Source organism: Bos grunniens, chromosome 28 (genome assembly GCF_055505025.1).
Source record: "Bos grunniens cultivar Pamir isolate PY7600 chromosome 28, Bosgru_T2T1.0, whole genome shotgun sequence".
In the NCBI taxonomy this organism is placed as follows: domain Eukaryota; kingdom Metazoa; phylum Chordata; class Mammalia; order Artiodactyla; family Bovidae; genus Bos; species Bos grunniens.
In genome coordinates this window covers 27,995,360-28,018,309 of record NC_141192.1, presented here as the reverse complement: position 1 = coordinate 28,018,309, position 22,950 = coordinate 27,995,360, and the positions used below count along the sequence as shown (strand labels likewise).

Below are 22,950 nucleotides of genomic sequence, written 5' to 3'. Positions count from 1 at the left end.
CAACCTGCTAAATGTACATTCATATTAGCTGGCATAATTCAGCAATTAAATCTTATTCTTTTGGTGTAACATCTTGGCAATAATAAAGTATACATCCATATTAAAAGGGAGACATCAAATTTTAAAAATTACAAACAAATTTAACTTTTAAGCTTATAATTTGTTTTTGGGAGAATTTTAAAACTCAGACTGGTAAAACTGGTTAAAAAAAACTCAGAAATTATAGAGCTCAATATAACCTCCATTGGAAGAATATTTAGGACAAGAAATGTTCTGGTTTCTGTTTGATGGATTACTTTGCAGGAACTGAGAAGGCTGTGGATAGAGCCACATGGTAAGGCAATTTCCCAAATCATATAAGATTAAGAATGCAAGAAAACTCTTAATTCTTAGCTACCACAAATAGATTTGAAAGTTAAAATAATAAAAAATAAAAACAATTATATAAAGAAAAAATTTAAAGGAAGCAGTTACCACATATAGTATTCGTTTGAAGTCATCACTGTTAATCTACTTAGACTTAGAGATACAGAGCTAAGGAAAGGGTAGGTTAATCCAGACTCAACAGTTTACTAGCTGTGTAACCCTGAGCAAGTGAACTTCTCAGGCCTGTTTTTACATGTGCAAAATGAAAGCAACAGTCCATACTTCACAATCTTGTTGTATTACATGAACTAATTACAAGCTGTTACACATGCTGAACAGTACCTGGCACATAGTAGATACTTAAAAATGCTATTTCTACCTTTTAAAGCAGTGACACAGCAGAGAAATTCAATTGCTAGTCTAACAAGTTAGTCTTTATTATACACTCTAAAAGAATCATTAAAACAACAAGAGTTACTTAAAGTTAATAAGCCAACAAAGATGACAAGATGTAATAATAGCAATAATAATACCCTGTTCATCTAAAAGAAGGCAAAAAAAGAGGAAGAGCGAGCAATGAACTAATGGCTTGAGTAGAAAACAATAGCAAAATAAAAGATTTAAACTTTGTCATATAAAAAAATCACCTTAAATGTAAATGACCTAAATAAACATACTAATTAAAAGGCAGAGATTGTCAGATTGGATGAAAAAGCAAGACCTTAACTGTTTAATCCTAGAAGAAACTTGCTTAAAATATAAAGAACAAATGGAGTTAAACGTAAAAAAACAAAAAAACATAAAAGGCTGAAATGAGAAGCACCAGGATAACATTAATCAAAAGAAAGGAAGAATGACCATGTTAATATCAGATGAAGTAAATTTCAGAGCACAGAGCAAAGTTAGTGACAAGGAGAAAGAAAGTAATTTCACAAAGATAAAGGAATAAGTTCATCAGCAAGACATGAAAATCCTAAACTTTTATGAAACCAATAATGGATTTTTAAGATAGATGAGTAAAAACTGATAAAACTGCAAAGAAAAATAAATATATCCATGATTAGAGTTAGGGATTTCACTATCCCTCTCTCAATAATTGACTAAAAAGGTAGACAGAAGGTGGATAACAGGTACACAGAAGAGTTGAACAACACAACTGAACTTAATTGACATTTATAGAACATTCCACTCAGTGACAGAATATACATTCTTTTTAAGTGCATGTACATAGAACACTTATCAAGAGACACCCCATTCTGCACCCGAAAACAAATCTCAACATGTTTAAAAGAATTTAGTCCTAATACAGCATGATCTCTGACAGTGGCATTAAATTTTAAATTAATACCAGAAAGATCTGTAGAAAATCATAAAATGTTTAGAAACTAAATAATAGTCTTCTGCTAAAGCTGTAATCCTGGAGAAGGAAATATCAACCCACTCCAGTATTCTTGCCTGGAGAACTCCATGGACAGAGAAGCCTGGAAGGCTACAGTACACGGGGTCACAGTCAAACACGACTGAGCAACTAACACACAAAGCCGTAATTAGAGGAGAATTCATGCACTATGTGCCCGTAATAAAAAAAAAAAAAGAACAGTCACAAATTAGTGACCTAAGCTTTCACCTTAAGAAATTAGAAAATAAAGAGCAAATGAAGTTCAAAGTAAGCAGAAGAAAAATAATACAGGATTAAGTGAAAATCAATGACCCTGAAAATGCAGAGGCAATTAAAAACTCAATAAAATAAAAACTGATTTTTTTGAGAACAATAAAATTAATAAACTTCTAGTCAGACTAATCAGAAAAATAAGAAAAGAAACAAATTAGTGCTATGTCAATAAATTTGACAGCTTGGATGAAGTGCATAAATTCTTTGATAGAACAGTCTTTTGGACTCTGTGGGAGAGGGAGAGGGTGGGATGATTTGGGAGAATGGCATTGAAATACGTATAATATCATATATGGAACAAGTCGCCAGTCCAGGTTCGATGCACGATACTGGATGCTTGGGGCTGGTGCACTGGGATGACCCAGAGGGATGGTATGGGGAGGGAGGAGGGAGGAGGGTTCAGGATGGGGAACACATGTATACCTGTAGCAGATTCATTTTGATATTTGGCAAAACCAATACAATATTGTAAAGTTTAAAAATAAAATAAAATTTAAAAAAATAAAATAAAAAACATACATAAATGTTAAAAAAAAAGAAAAAATATATGTTAGTATATACACATATATTTTCTAACTCCGTCAGTAGAGAGAGCTAGAAGCAAGGATACCTCAGTAACAATGAGCACAGTGACCTATCAGATAGATCTTGGTTTCTAATACCATTCCCCAATAAAAGGAACCAGGGCTCCCTGGAGAAATGGATGATTCTAGGATTAGGGCAGGAAATACACAGATGAGCCTGGAGAATTTTGTAGTACCAGAAAATGAGGAAGTGCTCAAACAAAAATACAATGTCTGAGGTATGTCATAGGAAAAAAGGGGCCAAGTGAAACAGCTCACCGAGATGAGGTAGTGTTGTAGCGCGCCTCACCACTCTCCTTCCTTCTTTCTATGCTGTACTCTTAGGAAGGGAGTCACTATGTGTAGCCCCAGTTTATGGAATGGGAAGTTATGTTCCACCTCCTTGAGAGAAGGGTATCCACATAAATTACACATGTATAACACATATAAAGGTATACTGGAATTCTCCTTTGCTACTTGGGCATGCATGCTAAATCACTTCAGTCGTGTCCAGCTCTTTGCGACCTGACGGACTGTAGCCCAGCAGGCTCCACTGTCCGTGGGATCTTCCAGCAAGAATACTGGGGTTGGTTGCCATTTCCTCCTCCAGGGGACCTTCCCGACCCAAGGATCAAACCCACAATTCCCGCATCTCCTGCATTGGCATCTCCTGCATTTACCACTAGCGCCACCTGGGAAGCCTTGCTATTTACTCATTCATTTTTGTCGGTATGAATTCATGAATAGTTATTTTATATTCTTTGTTACAATCCAAGACTACTTTATTTTGTTGCTCAAATAGTTTCAGCTTTGGCTACTGGGAGCACTTTCTTACTTTCCGGATGCAGTAAGACATTCCAGACTCATCTTGTGCTGTCCCTGTGCCAGCAAGAGACTCAGTCATTTTTACAAGGAGCTCCAGTTCCTTTTATTAGAGAACAGTATTTAGAAGCAAAATCTGAGCGCATTCATTTCTACTGGTATGTTTTTATATATAGGCATTCTAAGTGAATAGAGCTAAGATACAGATAGATATGTAATAGAAATGGGTTCATAGTGATGCTTCCAATTCTAATCTATCACAGTAGGATATATTCTACCCTTCCCCTTTCCATACTTATAACTCCCTTCCCCAATAGTGGGAAACTTGGCTCCCAATACCTTCAATATATTTACTCATTTGTTCAAGCCTAAAATGCACAAAAGATTGTTTCAGTGGAATATAACAACTTGGCACTTGATAAAGAGGTCAATCTCTATAACAGGCAATGAAGGAAAAAAGTTAAGCATAGCTCTGGAGTTAGACCTTGAATCTATCACTTTCAAAGTGTTTACCTTTGGTCAAGCTACATCACTATTCAAGCCTCAGTTTCTTCATCTATAAAATGATATTATCTACCTTATTGGGTTGTGTAAGAACTAAATGGGTGGCTATAGTAGATATTCAGTAAATGGGGGCTAAATGCTGTTTTGGTATATTTAGGGAACCCTCTTTAAACACTATGTAGAGTGAAAATTTTAAGGCATCATTGTGCCTACAACACTTGCTGGACTATTACCAAAGGAACTTAACAGAGGGATAAAAATGAGGCTCACTTTTCATGGCACAGCTTCTTGCGTTGTTTAAAAATTTTGCCATGTATCTGAGTCACTTTTATATTTAGAAAGACAAATTTCCTCTTAAAAGGTGATATGGTTAATTAAAAGTTTCACTTAATATCTCCAATAAAAAGTTTGAAGATGATGTCTGTGAAGCTGGTTTTCCTAAGAATACAGTGCCATATCCTATTGTTTTATGGCATCAGAAAGAAACTCTGACCTGCTAGTAATGTTCCTTTCTCTCGATTTGTTCACTCAACAGATGCCTACTGAGCACCTAACTTGTTTCAAACACTACTGGAGACATTGGGGAGACAGCAGTCAACAAAACCAATAAAAAATCTGGGTCCTCATGGAGCTCACATTTTAGTGTCGGAAAGTTTCATATATCTATTGCTGCTTAACAGACTACCTCAGAACACAGTGTCTTCAAACAATCTTCTATTTCCTCAAAATTCTATGATTTAGGAATCCAGGGCCTGGCTTAACAACTCTGTTCTATTAGATAGTGGGTCATTCACTCGACTCCATTCACCTGATGGCTATTGGTATAGAAAGTTCAAGAAGCCTCTGCTCGGTGTGGAATAAGACTTTACTATGTCTGGAGCCACGGGGTACTCATCTGTATATGGCCCCTCTCCACTTGGCTAGCCTGGCCCTCCTTACAGTGTGGTGATCTTAAGGTAGTTGGTTTTCTCACATGGCTATTGGCCTCCAAGAGGAAGTATTCCAAACACGGAAGACGGAAGCCCAGATTCAAGTGGAGGGGAAACAGACTCCATTTCTTGAAGGCAGGGATGGGGAGCAGCAATGTCACATTAGAAAAGAGTATGTGGGTGAAAGTTAATGTGATTATATTTGGAAGCCGTCTATCTCAGAGAGATAGATAACCAGTAAGACAAATAAGTAAAAATGAATTCTAAGGAGAAAACTGAAGGAAGGTATAGAAAGTATGAGTTTGGGAACAGAGTAACAATTTTAAGTAGGGTGGCTAGGGAAGGACTCATTAAAAAGCTTACATTTAAATTAAGACAGGAAGGAAGGGAAGCTAACTGGGGCCAGAACATTTCAGGCAGAAGAATCAGCAAGTGCAAAAGCTCCCAGGCAGAAACATGCCTGGCATGTTCAAGATCGCTAAAAGGCCAGAATGTCTAAAGCAAAGATAGTGAGGCATCTCAAGAGCAGGAGACAGAGTTACAGAAGTAAGGGGCCAGGATAATGTGTAGAGCTTACTGGTCATTTGGCTTTCGTTCTTAATCGAATGGGGAGCCTTGGATGACTTTTGAGTATGGAAGAGATACAATCTGACTGGTGTCTTCCCAGGAGCCCTGTCTGCTACACTAAGTATAGACAACAGGAAGCTAAAGAGAAGTGGGGAGGACAGTTGGAAGACAATTGCCACAATTCAAGCAACGGATGATGGTGGTCTGAATTAGGGTGGAAGCAACAGGGATGTGGCAACTTGTTGGATTCTGGATATAAATAAATATTATAACTGTTAATGGCTATGTCTGGGTAACGAGAATCTTCAAAAGTGATGCTGGGATATGAGAGGAAGGAGCAATACATATCTTATGTTTGTTTTAAAATTTTAATACCCTTCCAAGTCATGTATTTATCCATATATATACATATATATATAAACACACATAAAGCTGTGTCCTATATTTCTTATATGATTTAAAAGTTACATAAAATTTGTGTGGTTGGTGAAATGAACCAAGTCACCACAAATCTCACCAGGAAAGCCCATGTTGGATCAAGTTACCAACAATGTCCTTTTGAACTCTGATAATGATTTCTACGACTGGGAATCAACTGGTAATTCTTACCTTCACTTCCCCCACTGAGGCTTCTGTGAAATTTGGAGTGTGTAAACAGTCTCTCTAATTTACTTGTCACATCTTGAAAACAGTACCAGGAGCTCTCAGTGCTTACCTACCTCACAGGAAATTTGAGGTTGGATTAGATAAGGTGTTCAAATACTTTGAGTTACCACAAAAGACAGGTGCTCATGTAGGTAGAATATTATGAGTCCTGGAATAATAAAAGACATAGGAAAAATAAGCTGTTTCTGCATTTTGATCACATAACGCATTTTGATACTCTTGAACTATTACTCCTCATTTAGTCTGCTGTTAAAATGAGTGTTTCTCCCTAAATAGTATTCATTTTAGCATTTTTGTTCATGCCTTCTGTCAAACAAGATTTCCTCAGCCTTTGATTTTTTATCAAGATTTACTTGACTTTATTCTTCAAAGCATTTAATTCACTCTATCAGTGGGTGGATTAGTTGAGTAACTGAAATACCACTACTGAATAATAATAATTTGTTTCAATATTTCTCTTCACAGGAGACATACTTACCAAAGACATGTACTAATGAACAATGAAGTGACTGTCTAAACAGCAGACATCTTTAAAAGAAAGTTACTGGTAAATTCTGAATGGAAAATAATAAGCAGCAACAGCTCTACAAAGCGTTCATTCAGTACCTCTCAAGAATTCTTCTAAAGCCATTATTGTGTGTTAGGTACTCTATTAGGTGCTAAGAATACAAGACAACACATGTCTTTTCCCTCATGAAGCTTATATTCTGCCAGAGAAATGATACATCGTATTTTCAATTTTGTGCAATTGTTCTAATGTTGTATTTGAGATGCTATGTGAAGAGGAATTTGGAGATTGATGGCAGTATTTGTTTCTGGAGATTATGCAGATGACTATTATAATTTTGAAAAAAAAATTGCCTTTACTCTCACAAAGGTGAAGAGGAAACCAGAAAGTCATTGCCAGTCAGAATCACAAAGGGTAGTCAGAGGAAAAGGTTGCAAGTTTCAGAAAAGATGAGCCAACTGAATATGTAAGACAAGTTGAAATTAGGCTGATAGTTCAGGCAGTTTGAAATTAAAACGTCATCCAATTAAAAAAAAAGACAACCCTTCTTAGAACTGGAACTTATAAGAAGTCAGGCTGAATGTTCTAAATACAAACAATCTAAAAATTAAAAAACAAACAGAAGTATGGCATAATAGAGGCTGGAATAGATGGATATGATGGGTTGGGGGAGTGATTCTGCCTTGGGAAGGAGGTTGAAATAGATCGCCTCTGAGGCTCCTTTCTAGCCTAAGGAACTTAAAATAAGTACAGCAATTGTGAAGTTACATATTCTCGAGAGAAAGATTCCTCAACAACCAAATACACCCAAGATGCTAATATTCTATTTATATTTTATAATTATTTAACAACGTTCTTGAACCAGAGCTGAGTAAAGAAAATAGGCCTTATTAATTACTGAAGAGAGAATAAAAGTATAGCTTTTACCAGAAATTCTCTTGCCTCATAAGAAATATTACCATTCACTGGTCAAACAGCTGTCAAATTTAAAAGGTAAACCTCTGGTCAACAGTCAATCCAGGACCCCTACCATCCCACTCCCAAGTCCCCAAAAACCTTGCTAAAAACCTTCCCATTGCTCTTGCCTCCGTCTTCTAATTAATTTGCCACCAACACATCTGATTTAAGTACCAACTCCAGACAACTCTTGTTTTGTCTTATATAATTTAACTTGGCACTTCTTGCTTCTATAATTTATCATAAATATGACCTCCAGAGTAAAAATAAAAACTCACATTTTTGATTGGCAACCTCTCCAAGTTGACTGGCACTTAGGCATTGAGTCCTAAGCTAATAAGCATTTGATTCAACCAGTTCCTCTACCTCTGATCCAAAAATTGCTCTTGGGGCAAAAATAGATAAACAGGACATAATCAAATTTACAAGGTTTTGTACAGCAAAGGAGACATAACAAAATGAAAAGACAACCTACAGACTGGGAGAAAATATTTGCCAATGATGTGACCAAGGGCCTAATTTCCAAAATATACAAACATCATACAATTCAATAGCAAATAATAATAATAAACAACCCAATCAAAAAATTGGCAGAAGACCTAAAAAGACATTTCTCCAAGTAAGACATACAGATGGCCAACATGCACATGAAAAGATGCTCAATGCTAACTTGCTTCAGGCTCTTTGGGACCCCATGGACTGTAGCCCACCAGGCTCCTCTGTCCATGGGATTTCCCAGGCAAGAATACTGGAGTGGGTTGCCATTTCCTTCTCCAGGGGATCTTCCCGACCCAGGGATTGAATTTGCATCTGCCTCATTGCAGGCGGATTCTTTACCCACTGAGCTACCTGGGAAGCCCACAAAAGATGCTCAAACCACTAATTATTAGAGAAACAGAAATCAGAACAACAATGAGGTACTGTCTTACACTGGTGAGAATGGCCATATTTAAAAGTCTACAAACAACAAATGCTGGAGAGGGTGTGGAGAAAAGGGAAGCCTCCCACACTGTTGCATGCATGCATGCTAAGTCACTTCAGTCATGTACAACTCTTTGCGACCCTTTGAACTATAGCCTGCCAGGGTCCTCTGTCCATGGGATTCTCCAGGCAAGAATACTGGAGTGGGTTGCCATGCCTGCCTCCAGGGCATCTTCCTGACATAGGGACTGAACTGGTGTCCCTCATGTCTCCTGCATTGGCAGGCAGGTTCTTTACCACTAGCACCACCTAGGAAGCCCCTTACACTGTTGGTGAGAATGTAAATTGGTACAGTCACTATGGAAGACAGTATGGTGGTTCCTAAAAAAATAAAAATACAATTGCCATGCGATCCAGCAATCCCACTCCTGAACATATATCCAAATAAAACTATAGTAAGATACATGTACCCCTATGTTCATAGTAGAACTAGTCACAACAACCAAAACATGTAAACAAACTAAATATCCATCGACAGATGAATGGATAAAAGAAGATGTGGTGCACACACACAGGAATATTACTCAGCCATAAAAAGAATGAAATAATGCCATTTGCAGCAACATGGATGCAACTGGAGGTTATAATACTAAGTGAAGTCAGAAAGAGACTAAATACCATATCATACCTCATCTGTGGAATCTAAAATATGACACAACTGAGCTTATCTACAAAACAGAAAGAGACTCAGAGGCACAGAGGGCAGACTTGTGGTTGCCAAGGGGGAGGGGAAAGGAGGGGAAAAATGGGAGTCTGGGATTACCATATGCAAACTATTACATACAGACTGGATAAACAACAAGGTCCTACTGTATAGCACAAGGAACTATACTCAGAATCCTGCGATAAACCATAATGGAAAAGAATATAAAAAGAACTTACCTATGTGTGTAACTGAATCACTTTGCTGTTATATGAGAAATTAATACAACTTTGGAAATCAACTATACTTCAATTTTAAAAAGTTCTTTTGGTAAAGACTTGCCTTACTTTCAAACTGTGGTGAGACATCAAAGGAGGGGCTCTTGGTTGGTTGGTTTTTAAGGAAGAGTCCAGGTTAACCTAACATCAGAATTCATGGTATGATTATATATTACTACTAGCTCTTTACGTTGTAGCCACCCCAAGCTCGGCTGTTCCCTAGTGTATCAGATATTTGTTGTGCTCAGAACAACTTCAGTGGTTGGTACACTAATAATAACCTTAGTTCAGTTCAGTTCAGTTGCTCAGTCATGTCCGACTCTTTGTGACCCCATGAATCACAGCACGCCAGGCCTCCCTGTCCATCACCAACTCCCGGAGTTCACTCAAACTCACATCCATCGAGTCAGTGATGCCATCCAGCCATCTCATCCTCTGTCGTCCCCTTCTCCTCCTGCCCCCAATCCCTCCCAGCATCAGGGTCTTTTCCAATGAGTCAACTCTTCATATGAGGTGGCCAAAGTATTGGAGTTTCAGCTTTAGCATCATTCTTTCCGAAGAAATCCCAGGGCTGATCTCCTTTAGGATGGACTGGTTGGATCTCCTTGCAGTCCAAGGGACTCTCAAGAGTCTTCTCCAACACCACAGTTCAAAAGCATCAATTCTTCGGCGCTCAGCTTTCTTCACAGTCCTTAGTTCAGTTCAGTTCAGTTCAGTTGCTCAGTCGTGTCTGTCTCTTTGAGAACCCATGAATCACAGCATGCCAGGCCTGCCTGTCCATCACCAACTCCCGGAGTTCACTGAGACTCACGTCCATCGAGTCAGTGATGCCATCCAGCCATCTCATCCTCTGTCGTCCCCTTCTCCTCCTGCCCCCAATCCCTCCCAGCATCAGGGTCTTTTCCAATGAGTCAACTCTTCATATGAGGTGGCCAAAGTATTGGAGTTTCAGCTTTAGCATCATTCTTTCCAAAGAAATCCCAGGGCTGATCTTTAGGATGGACTGGTTGGATCTCCTTGCAGTCCAAGGGACTCTCAAGAGTCTTCTCCAACACCACAGTTCAAAAGCATCAATTCTTCGGCGCTCAGCTTTCTTCACAGTCCTTAGTTCAGTTCAGTTCAGTTCAGTTGCTCAGTCGTGTCTGTCTCTTTGAGAACCCATGAATCACAGCATGCCAGGCCTGCCTGTCCATCACCAACTCCCGGAGTTCACTGAGACTCACGTCCATCGAGTCAGTGATGCCATCCAGCCATCTCATCCTCTGTCGTCCCCTTCTCCTCCTGCCCCCAATCCCTCCCACCATCAGAGTCTTTTCCAATGAGTCAATTCTTCGCATGAGGTAGTCAAAGTACTAGAGTTTCAGCTTTAGCATCATTCCTTCCAAAGAAATCCCAGGGCTGATCTCCTTCAGAATAGACTGGCTAGATCTCCTTGCAGTCCTTAGTAGCTAACATTTATTGTATGCTTACTGTTTCCTTGGAACTTTAGAGATAGTTTTACATACAGTTTCTCATTGAATCCTTGCAACAGCACTCTGAGAAAGGTTCTATTATTATCATTTTACAGGGTTTGAGGCTTAGCAGACTTAGATACCAGCCTAAAGTCAGTCAGTGAATGCAGCACCCTTGGGACTGGAACCCTGAGTAGTGCTCTTTTGGCACAATGGAAGGAGACTGTAAAGTGTTATGAACCATAGGAGGGAGCTGGGTCATCACACCTTTGCTTTTCTCTACTCAATGCCTGACTGCTCTGCCTAGGGGATCTCACTTTCACCTATTTTGCAATTCTTTACTATCTGAGTCACCAGGGAAGCCCATTCTTAACATATAAACATTCATCTTGTACTTCTTTTATTTTACAGTGGGGAAATATTCTATAATTCAGTTAAAGTTTCTACTTAATGCACAGATACACTAAATGTTCCTTTCTATGTACCCACATGAAGTTTTGCTAAAGGACAAGTTAAGTGAGTGACTTATTAGAAACAGAATTGATGAAGGGAACTGCTCTTGACTTGAATGGGACAAATATGGAAACTTTGCAACCATGGAGGTAGACAGAACACACTGAACATCTTTGCATTCTTCTGTTTGCTAACTGGAATAAGTATTGGTACAATAGGGAATGTGGCTACCAGCCCTGTCAGAGAAGATGTGTGGTTTAAGGAGATATGTTCTCTCCTTGATTCATAGGCTCAAGAATTAGTTGAGGGCTAACTAGTGGGTAGGGCTTCCCTGTGGCTCAATCCCTGACATGCAGGTTCAACCCCTGGATCAGGAAGATCCCCTGGAGAAGGGAATGGCAATCCATTCCAGTATTCTTGCCTGGAAAATGCCATGGACAGAGGAGCCTGGGGGGCTACAGTCCATGGGTCACAAAGAGTTGGATACAACTCGGTGACTAAACAACAACAATTTGTGGGGAAGGAAGCCCTTGGAAGACTTGAAGCACTGAAAATTGTGGTGCCTTCCTCCTTCCACCTTATAGAATTCAAAAACAATTCTATACCAGCTCATAAATACAAATATTATACATGTGATGGAATTAATATAGTTTCTTATTAAAAAATCTGGTCTGTCTCTTCTGTGTGGGTGGGTTTTGTTGGATTGAGTGGTGCTTATTTTTGCCTACTGAGTCATCCAGTCCTGAGCAGTGAAAATGTAAGGTTCTAGAAGGCCAATTAATTTTAAAAAAGAAAAAAAGTTAATCTAAAGCTCATCGTCTTCTAAAGTGAATGTCCAGCAATACTTCACCGACTCAAACAATACACTAGATGAGCCATTCTCCAACTGTTTTGGGGAACCCCAAGTTACTAGTCCCAAATAGCAAGAAGAGATGAGAAAGCCTTCCTCAGTGATCAATGCAAAGAAATAGAGGAAAACAACAGAATGGGAAAGACTAGAGATCTCTTCAAGAAAATTAGAGATACCAAGGGAACATTTCATGTAAAGATGGGCTCGATAAAGGACAGAAATGGTATGGACCTAACAGAAGCAGAAAATATTAAGAAGAGATGGCTAGAATACACAGAAGAACTGTACAAAAAAGATCTTCACGACCCAGATAATCATGATGGTGTGATCACTGACCTAGAGCCAGACATCCTGGAATGTGAAGTCAAGTGGGCCTTAGAAAGCATCACTACGAACAAGCTAGTGGAGGTGATGGAATTCCAGTTGAGCTCTTTCAAATCCTGAAAGATGATGCTGTGAAAGTGCTGCACTCAATATGCCAGCAAATTTGGAAAACTCAGCAGTGGCCACAGGACTGGAAAAGGTCAGTTTTCATTCCAATCCCAAAGAAAGGCAATGCCAAAGAATGCTCAAACTACCGCACAATTGCATTCATCTCACACGCTAGTTAAGTAATACTCAAAATTCTCCAAGCTAGGCTTCAGCAATATGTGAACTGTGAACTTCCAGATGTTCAAGCTGGTTTTAGAAAAGGCAGAGGAACCAGAGATCAAATTGCCAACATCTGCTGAATCATGGAAAAAGAGAGTTTCAGAAAAACATCTATTTCTGCCTTATTGACTATGCCAAAGCCTTTGACTGTGTGGATCACAATCAACTGTGGAAAATTCTGAAAGAGATGGGAATACCAGACCACCTGATCTGCCTCTTGAGAAATTTGTATGCAGGTCAGGAAGCAACAGTTAGAACTGGACATGGAACAACAGACTGGTTCCAAATAGGAAAAGGAGTACGTCAAGGCTGTATATTGTCACTCTGCTTATTTAACTTATACGCAGGGTACATCATGAGAAACGCTGGACTGGAAGAAACACAAGCTGGAATCAAGACGGCTGGGAGAAATATCAATAACCTCAGATATGCAGATGACACCACCCTTATGGCAGAAAGTGAAGAGGAACTAAAAAGCCTCTTGATGAAAGTGAAAGTGGAGAGTGAAAAAGTTGGCTTAAAGCTCAATATTCAGAAAATGAAGATCATGGCATCCGTCCCATTACTTCATGGGAAATAGATGAGGAAATAGTGGAAACAGTGTCAGACTGTATGATTTTGGGCTCCAAAATCACTGCAGATGGTGATTGCAGCCATGAAATTAAAAGACGCTTACTCCTTGGAAGGAAAGTTATGACCAACCTAGATAGCATGTTCAAAAGCAGAGACATTACTTTGCCAACAAAGGTTCGTCTAGTCAACGCTATGGTTTTTCCTGTGGTCATGTATGGATGTGAGAGTTGGACTGTGAAGAAGGCTGAGCGCCGAAGAATTGAAGCTTTTGAACTGTGGTGTTGGAGAAGACTCTTGAGAGTTGCTGGATTGCAAGGAGATCCAACCAGTCCATTCTGAAGGAGATCAGCCCTGGGATTTCTTTGGAGGGAATGATGCTAAAGCTGAAACTCCAGTACTTTGGCCACCTCATGTGAAGAGTTGACTCATTGGAAAAGACTCTGATGCTGGGAGGGATTGGGGGCAGGAGGAGAAGGGGACGACAGAGGATGAGATGGCTGGATGCCATCACTGACTCGATGGACGTGAGTCTGAGTGAACTCCGGGAGTTGGTGATGGACAGGGAGGCCTGGAGTGCTGGGATTCATGGGGTCGCAAAGAGTCAGACATGACTGAGCGACTGAACTGAACTGAAGGTCCTACGAGAAGGTTCTAGGCCTGCTAGGAAGTGCGATGGATGACGAAGTAGGATAGAAGTCAAGGACCCTGCACTCCCTTCCCACCCCAGGGTAGCTCCGCTTTGACCTATTTTACATATTAAAAAGCCTACAGAAGATTTTATATGGAAATGGGGCTCTGAGGCTGAAACAAAACTAAACCCACTGTACCACTGTTATTTCAATGCTGGTTACTGGTCAGACAAATACTTTTTTTCCCTGACAGGAACTAAACCCCATGAATCAATGCAATGAATCTATAAACTCTGTGAGGACAAAGACAAGCCTTCATCCTCCTCTTCATACACCCAGGCAGCTAACGAAGTCCCACCTTTAATGGGGACTAGCAAAGTGCTGGCTGAATTCATACCTTTATTCCCCCCCTCCCCAAAATAGTATATAAATTGTACAACTTATCAACTGATTCCCAGGAAGTTCATGGCAGAAAATTAAACAGACTATTTTCACTGGAATTGATAAGACTCATGGCACATTTAGTCTAACCCTTTCTGGGTTCTTCAGTCTAAGTACTTTATTTTAATAATTGATTTGGCTGAAATCAATCTCAAGCATAATCCTATCTCCAAATTTTCATTGAATTTACTTTTTTGGGGATGTTGCTGCATGACTTCATAAAGGTGTTGAAATATACTGGGCATATTCTTCTTATTTTCCTGAGATACTCTGAGTGATTCTGGGATGATATGATAGCAGGCCTGTTCTCACAAGTCACTATTTAAAAAGCACTTTTGGTACCACAAATTATAAAAACAAGCAACAAAAATCCAGCCAAGTCAAACAAAATACACAGTTGAATTTCCCCCAGAGGGGAATAGGAATCATGGAATCTATTCAAGTGGACACATATAAATGAGGTTTGCCCTGAGCCCCTGAATAGTTTCCTCCTTTCAATCTGATGACTGCTCTGTGTCACTCTTCACAGCCCTCTAAGGCTCTCCTTCCCTCTTGCCTACTGAAAAGAGAATTTGATAAATCTAGTCATACTAAGACGTTGCAGGTGAAAGCAATTTAATGTGTCACCATCTTCTTGCAAAAAGGCTGGCAGGTAAGAAAAAATCGAGTCAATGGTGTCACATTAGTGACCTGGATACATTTGAGAAGTTTTTCTCTTCTTCAAAAAATATCTTTATAAACCCAGGGGAGGCTTGATCTTCTCAGCACCTTTATATTGACAAAGCAGGACTAATAAAGTGGTCCTTTATTAGTCTTTCATGAACTTAACATGTAGGGGTGGCATTTATAGGTTATTCATTTTTCTTCTTCTAAAGACTTTATTTTGGGGGGCTCCAAAATCACTGCAGATGGTGAGTTCAACCATGAAATTAAAAGACGCTTACTCCTTGGAAGGAAAGTTATGACCAACCTAGATAGCATATTCAAAAGCAGAGACATTACTTTGCCAACAAAGGTCCGTCTAGTCAAGGCTATGGTTTTTCCTGTGGTCATGTATGGATATGAGAGTTGGACTGTGAAGAAAGCTGAGAGCCAAAGAATTGATGCTTTTGAACTGTTGGAGAAACACTGTGGTGTTGGAGAAGACTCTTGAGAGTCCCTTGGACTGCAAGGAGATCCAACCAGTCCATTCTAAAGGAAGTCAGTCCTGGGTGTACTTTGGAAGGACTGATGCTAAAGCTGAAACTCCAATACTTTGGCCACCTCATGCGAAGAGTTGACTCATTGGAAAAGACTCTGATGCTGGGAGAGATTGGGGACAGGAGGAGAAGGGGACGACAGAGGATGAGATGGCTGGATGGCATCACTGACTCGATGGACGTGAGTTTGGGTGAACTCTGGGAGTTGGTGATGGACAGGGAGGTCTGGCGTGCTGCAATTCATGGGGTCGCAAAGAGTCAGACACAACTGAGTGACTGAACTGAACTGAAAGACAATTTAATGAGCACGGTCCCCAATACTAACTGTAGCTACTTCTGCCCTTTCTACTCTAACAGTGAATAAGCCAGATGTGATCTGCACATACTAGGCCCATATGGCAGATTTCTTCAGCTACCAAATAAAAGGCAAATGCTTAGGTCTGACATTCAAGGCCTTCCATGAACTGACTCTACTTGTCCAGTCAATCTTATTTCTCACTAATTCCCAACCATACACAATTCAACCATTTCAAGCCCTTGGCATACCCACACTTGTTTTGCTTTTTAAAAATATACACTGCCATGGAAACAAATCCACCCAAGCCTACTGATTGAAATAATAGGGTTCTGATCTGGAATTTCTCAAGAGGCTGCCATTACCTAGGCTTCTGGATCTGCATGTGAGTACTCATTCAAAACTTGGTGTTGGTTGTTGAGGGGAAGTCTGTTTCTCTTCACATGGGTCTCTTCCAGGAGTGTAACTGCTGCTTCCCTCAAAGTGAGTAATCCTAGACAGACTGCTTAGGTATGAGTTATCCTTTCTCCCTAGCTTCACAAGATCTCTAGATTTAAGGGACTAGATCTGATAGACAGAGTGCCTGATGAACTATGGATGGAGGTCCATGACACTGTACAGGAGACAAGGATCAAAACCATCCCCAAGAAAAAGAAATGCAAAAACTAAAATGGCTGTCTGAGGAGCCCTTACAACTGGCTGCGAAAAGAAGTGAAGTGAAAAGCAAAAGAGGAAAGGAAAGATATACCCATCTGAATGCAGAGTTCCAAAGAATAGCAAGGAGAGATAAGAAAGCCTTCCTCAGTGATCAGTGAAAAGAAATAGAGGAAAATAATAGAATGGGAAAGACTAGAGATCTCTTCAAGAAAATTAGAGATACAAAGGTAATATTTCATGCAAAGATGGGATCAATAAAGGACAGAAGTAATGTGGAACTAACAGAAGCAGAAGATATTAAGAAGAGATGGCAAGAATACAGAGAAGAACTATAAAAAAAAAAAAACCTTTACGACCCATATAATTACGATGGTATGATCACTCACCTGGAGCCAGACATCCTGGAATATGAAGTTAAGTGGGGCTTAGGAAGCATCACTACAAACAAAGCTAGTGGAGGTGATGGAATTCCAGTTGAGCTATTTCAAATCCTAAAAGATGATGCTGTGAAAGTGCTGCACTCACTATGCCAGCAAATTTGGAAAACTCAGCAGTGGCCACAAGACTGGAAAAGGTCAGTTTTAATTCCAGTCCCTAAGAAAGGCAATGCCAAAGAATGTTCAAACTACCACACAATTGCACTCATCTCACACACTAGTGAAGTAATGCTCAAAATTCCCCAAGCCATGCTTCAACAGTATGTGAACAGTGAACTTCCAGACGTTCAAGCTGGTTTTATAAAGGGTAGAGGAACCAGAGAGCAAATTGCCAACATCTGTTGGATCATCGAAAAAGCAAGAGAGTTCCAGAAAAACATCTGCTTTATTGACTATGCCAAAGCCTTTGACTGTGTGGATTACAGCAAACTGTGGAAAATTCTTAAACACATGGGAACACCAGACCCCCTGACCTGCCTCTTGAGAAATCTGTATGCAGGTCAGGAAGAAACAGAACTGGTCATGGAACAATAGACTGGTTCCAAATTGAAAGGAGTATGTCAAGGCTGTATACTGTCACTCTGCTTATTTAACTTCTATGCAGAGTAAATCATAAGAAATGCTGGGCTGGATGAAGCACAAGCTGGAACCAAGATTGCCGGGAGAAATATCAATAACCTTGGATATGCAGATGACACCACCCTTAAGGCAGAAAGTGAAGAAGAACTAAAGAGTCTCTTGATGAAAGTGAAAGAGAAAAGTGAAAAGTTTGGCTTAAAACTCAACATTCAGAAAACTAAGATCATGGCATCTGGTCCCATCAATTCATGGCAAATAGATGGAGAAACAGTGGAAACAGTGACAGACTATTTTTGGGGGCTCCAAAATCACTGCAGATGATGACTGCAGCCATGAAATTAAAAGACGCTTGCTCCTTGGAAGGAAAGTTATGACCAACCTAGACAGCATATTAAAAAGCAGAGACATTACTCTGCCAACAAAGGTCTGTATAGTCAAGGCTATGGTTTTTCCAGTGGTCATGTATGGGATGTGAGGTTGGGACTATAAAGAAAGCTGAGCACTGAAGAACTGATGCTTTTGAACTGTGTTGGAGAAGACTCTTGAGAGTCCCTTGGACTGCAAGGAGATCCAACCAGTCCATCCTAAAGGAGGTCAGTCCCGAGTGTTATTGCAAGGACTGATGCTGAAGCTGAAGCTCCAATACTTTGGCCACTTGATGCGAAGAACCGACTCATTTGAAAAGACCCTGATGCTGGGAAAGATTGAAGGCAGGAGAAGGGGGCAACAGGGGATGAGATGGTTGGATGGCATCACCGACTCAATGGACATGAGTTTGAATAAACTCCGGGAGTAGGTGATGGACAGGGAGGCCTGGCATGCTGCAGTCCATGGGGTCACAAAGAGTCAGACATAACTGAGTGACTAAACTGAACTGAACTAGCTTCACAAGTCACATAGCACCACTTCCACCATACTCTATTTATTACAAGTGAATCCTGGAATCCAAATTCAAAGGGAGGAGAATCAGTCTCTACCTTTGAAGATGTGTCAAAGCATCTGTGAAACTGAAAATGAAAGTCGCTATACAATCCATGGAATTCTCTAGGCCAGAATACTGGAATGGGTAGCGTATCCCTTCTCCAGGGGATCATCCCGACCTGGAATTGAACCAGGGTCTCCTGCAATGCATACAGATTCTTTACCAGCTGAGCTATCAGGGAAGCCCTCAAAGTGTTAGGGGAAGCACACTGGTTGAATCCGCCCACCCTGGCTAGGCACCATAGTAACTATTTGCATGAGTTGTTTTACGACAGGAGGTCCTGGTAAGGAACAGGGAACTAATAAGCCTCCACCAACCAGAAAAGTTTGGGAAAGGTCAAAAGGAGACACCACCTGTCCAACCACCTCCCAGAATCCTTCTCTCTGACATCCATCTTGGCTGAACAAGTCAGAATGATTGGCTAAGGACAACCTGGAAATTAATCCCATCACTATAAAACCCAAGACTGCAAGCCATGTGACAGAGCTGTTCTCCTGGGTTCCCTTACCCTACTGCTCTCCACCCGGGTGCCCTTTCCCAATAAAATCTCTTGCTTTGTCAGCATATGTGTCTCCTCGGACAATTCATTTCCGAGTGTTAGACAAGAGCCCAGTTTTTAGACAAGAGCCCCCTTCCTGCAACAAAAGCATCTGTGGACATATGTTAAACCACCTCAATGCTCCTGCCCCATTGTTCTTTCTGTTCCCTTGCTCAGAAAACTCTCTCCCGTATCTGCAGAGCCCAATCCTACAAGACTTTCATATACATTTAGCAGCATTCCTGGTCTCTTGCCACCAGACTCAAGGAGTATTCTGAATCCACATGAGGGCAATCGAAAATGTCTCCAGACATTGCCAAATTTTCCATGGAACACACATTACTCCTGGCTTAGAACCACAGTTCTTAAGATCGTAAGTTCTGTATTCATTTTTTCACCTCAATATTAAAATATGTTGATGTAGTCAACACTCTAGGAAAACAAAACTTTATTCTTTCAATCAGTATCCTGCTGAGGATCCCACTTTTCCTGTCCAAACTTTCTTAGTATCCCTTCACTCCTCTGGATTATTCAGCCAACTTATTTTTCTTATCTTCTGCTGTTTGTTTTTTTTTTAAACAATTATTGTCTCTTGCTTTTTTACCAAAAAGAAATGCAATTAATGAAAACCAACTCGTATTTTAAGCCTGGCTCAAATACTCATTCTCCCAGAAGTCCTTAGATGGAATCTTTTCCTCCCTTTCATATTTCTATTGTAATGCTCTCCATAGCCTGCTAGTAGAGTTAGGTTTATAAAAACCCAGACCTTCCCTCCCAAATGCCTCCTAGGGCCAGACATGATACCCAAATAGTATAGGCTGGATCTAACTGTCAATGACACTGATTTTCATTAGGGTCTTTAATATGAACAGATACTTCAAGTGATCACATCACTAGGGAAAAAGAGTTTAGAGGTTAGTATGGCAAAACTTCCTCTCAATGCTTTTTTTTTTTTTTTGCTATTTCACCTTTATTAGAGGCTATAGTACAATGAAGTTGATCACTCACTTTGGATCATTACTGATTACTTTCAAATCCTGTCTCATAAACCATGAGATCGTGGGCAAGTTACTGAATTGTTCTGTCCCTCAAATCTCATCTGTAAAATGATGGCTTTTATAATACTAGCTCACGGGGTTTAATCACAAAACAGATCAACTTAGAGCTGTTCCAGCTGAATTAGGAGGAGGAGAAACACTTGGCATCACCCCCACAGACTGCAGTCTCTAAAGGCATGAACTCAGGAACCTACTGCTCTCTAGATTTGTTGGAGACAAACACCATTTTAGCGGTTCTACTGATAAACATATTGAAAAGGTAAATAATAGCTCAAGACAACATGGCTAGTGATTTTTTCCAAGGACTAGAATCCAGTTCCCCAATTCATAAACTAAGTGGTCTTTCCACTAAATCTGCCAACTGTGGTACTTTCCCAGCATCAGGGTCTTTTCAAATGAGTCAGTTCTTCACATCAGGTGGCCAAAGCATTGGAGTTTCAGCTTCAGCATCAGTCCTTCCAGTGAATATTCAGGACTAATTTCCTTTAGGATGGACTAGTTGGATCTCCTTGCAGTCCAAGCAACTATTGAGTCTTCTCCAACACCACAGTTCAAAAGCATCAGCTCTTCGGTGCTCAGAATTCTTTATAGTCCAACTCTCACATCCATATACGACTACTGGAAAAACCATAGCTTTGACCAGATAGACCTTTGTTGGCAAAGTAATGTCTCTGCTTTTTTTTTTTTTTTTTCGGGTAGGAAAGATCCTTTTATTGGGGTGGACACGGAGCACGCACTAGTCCATGATAAAATGACTTAAGAGAAAGATCCAGAAGGGCTGACTTCTCCCCTTACTCGAGCTCAGAGCAAGGTCTGGGCACAGAATAGGTCCCGGTGGAACTCGAGACAAGGCGAAGTCTTTAAGGCCCGGACCGGGAGGTGGGCGCTGGGAGAAGGGCCCCCACCCTTGCCGGCCGGCCGCAGCGGGGTCCCGGCTCTGGACCCTTGTAGACACGCTCCAGTTTTCCAGAGGAGAACTGGGGGGCAAGAGGAGGAAGGGGAGGGGACAGGGGGAGGTGAGTAACAACGTTTTTGTTTTTGTTTTAAAGCGTCTACCAACATCACACTACTGGGTCTGGCGTCCCCTGTAACCATCGCTTGGTGCGTTTTACAGCATAAATAAAAACTCAAGGAAAATAAATACATTGGCTCCTATGAGGTTGGAAGTGGTGTGGAAGGGGTATGGGCGGGCCGGCGAAGGGGTGGGGCGGGGTCGCTTACACAAGGCAGGTGGGCAAGGAGCAGACAAGATGGGAGGCGCCTGAGGGGGGCGTGAGTCTTAAGTGTCCTCGTGCATGTCCAGGCTGTCGGTCCGCGCGACCTTGCGGGGCGGCGCCGAGCTCTCGCCCTCTAGCTCCACTTGCTCCTGGTCTCTCTTCTTGGCGGCATTCTTTTTGTCCCATTGCTGATGTAGGTAGCGCAAAAGAATGTTTGTTTTCTCTGTCACGATGATCTGTTCAGACGGGTACTCCCTAGTGGGCAGGTAGACTGAGGGACGTCGGTTCGAGGCTTTGCACACAGAGTCGGCATGAAATCTACTAAAATTGCTTGGAGCAAGTTTTTTAATTTCATGGTTGCAATCACCATCTGCAGTGATTTTGGAGCCCCCCAAAATAAAGTCTCTCCGAGTTTCCATTGTTTCTCCATCTATTTGCCGTGAATTGATGGGACAGATGCCATGATCTTAGTTTTATGAATGTTGAGTTTTAAGCCAACTTTTTCACTTTCACTTTCATCTTTCACTTTCATCAAAAGGCTCTTTAGTTCTTCTTTGCTTTCTACCATAAGGGTGGTGTCATCTGCATATCTGAGGTTATTTATATTTCTCCTGGCAATCTTGATTCCAGCTTGTGCTTCTTCCAGCCCAGTATTTCTCATGATGTGCTCTGCATGCAAGTTAAATAAGCAGGGTGACAATATACAGCCTTGAAGTACTCCTTTCCCAATAAGAAACCAGTCTGTTGTTTCATGTCCGGTTCTAACTGTTGCTTCCTGGCCTGATTACAAATTTCTCAGAATGTAGGTAAGGTGGTATGGCATTCCCATTTCTAAGAATTTTCCACAGTTTTCTGTAATCCACAGTCAAAGGCTTTGGAGTAGTCAATAAAGCAGATGTTTTTTCTGGAACTCTCTTGCTTTTTCTATAACCCAAGGGATGTTGGCAATTTCATCTCTGGTTCCTCTGCCTTTACTAAATCCAGCTGGAACATCTGGAAATTCTCAATTCATGTACTGTTGAAGCCTAACTTGAAGGATTTTGAGCATTACTTTGCTAGCGTGTGAGATGAGTGCAATTGTGCGGTAGTTTGAGCATTTTTTGGCATTGCCTTTCTTTGGGATTGGAATGAAAACTGACCTTTTCCAGTCCTGTGGCCACTGCTGAGTTTTCCAAATTTGCTGGCATATTGAGTGCAGCACTTTCACAGCATCATCTTTTAGGATTTGAAATAGCTCAACTGGAATTCCATCACCTCCACTAGCTTTGTTTGTAGTGATGCTTCCTAAGCCCCACTTGACTTCATATTCCAGGATGTCTGGCTCTAGGTGAGTGATCACACCATTGTGGTTATCTGGGTAGTGAAGATGTTTATTGTACAGCTCTTCTGTGTATTCTTGCCACCTCTTCTTAATATCTTCTGCTTCTGTTAGGTCTATACCATTTCTGTCCTTTATTGAACCCATTTTTGCATGAAATGTTCCC

At 40.7% G+C, this 22,950-nt stretch overlaps 1 pseudogene across 1 annotated transcript; it reads right to left on the bottom strand.

Moving 5' to 3' along the window:
- Nucleotides 1-20,136: 20,136 nt before the first annotated feature.
- Nucleotides 20,137-22,375, bottom strand: LOC147343057 (DET1- and DDB1-associated protein 1 pseudogene; annotated as a pseudogene). Its single transcript, XR_015156915.1, has one exon. The product of XR_015156915.1 is annotated as a DET1- and DDB1-associated protein 1 pseudogene (transcript).
- Nucleotides 22,376-22,950: the final 575 nt, after the last annotated feature.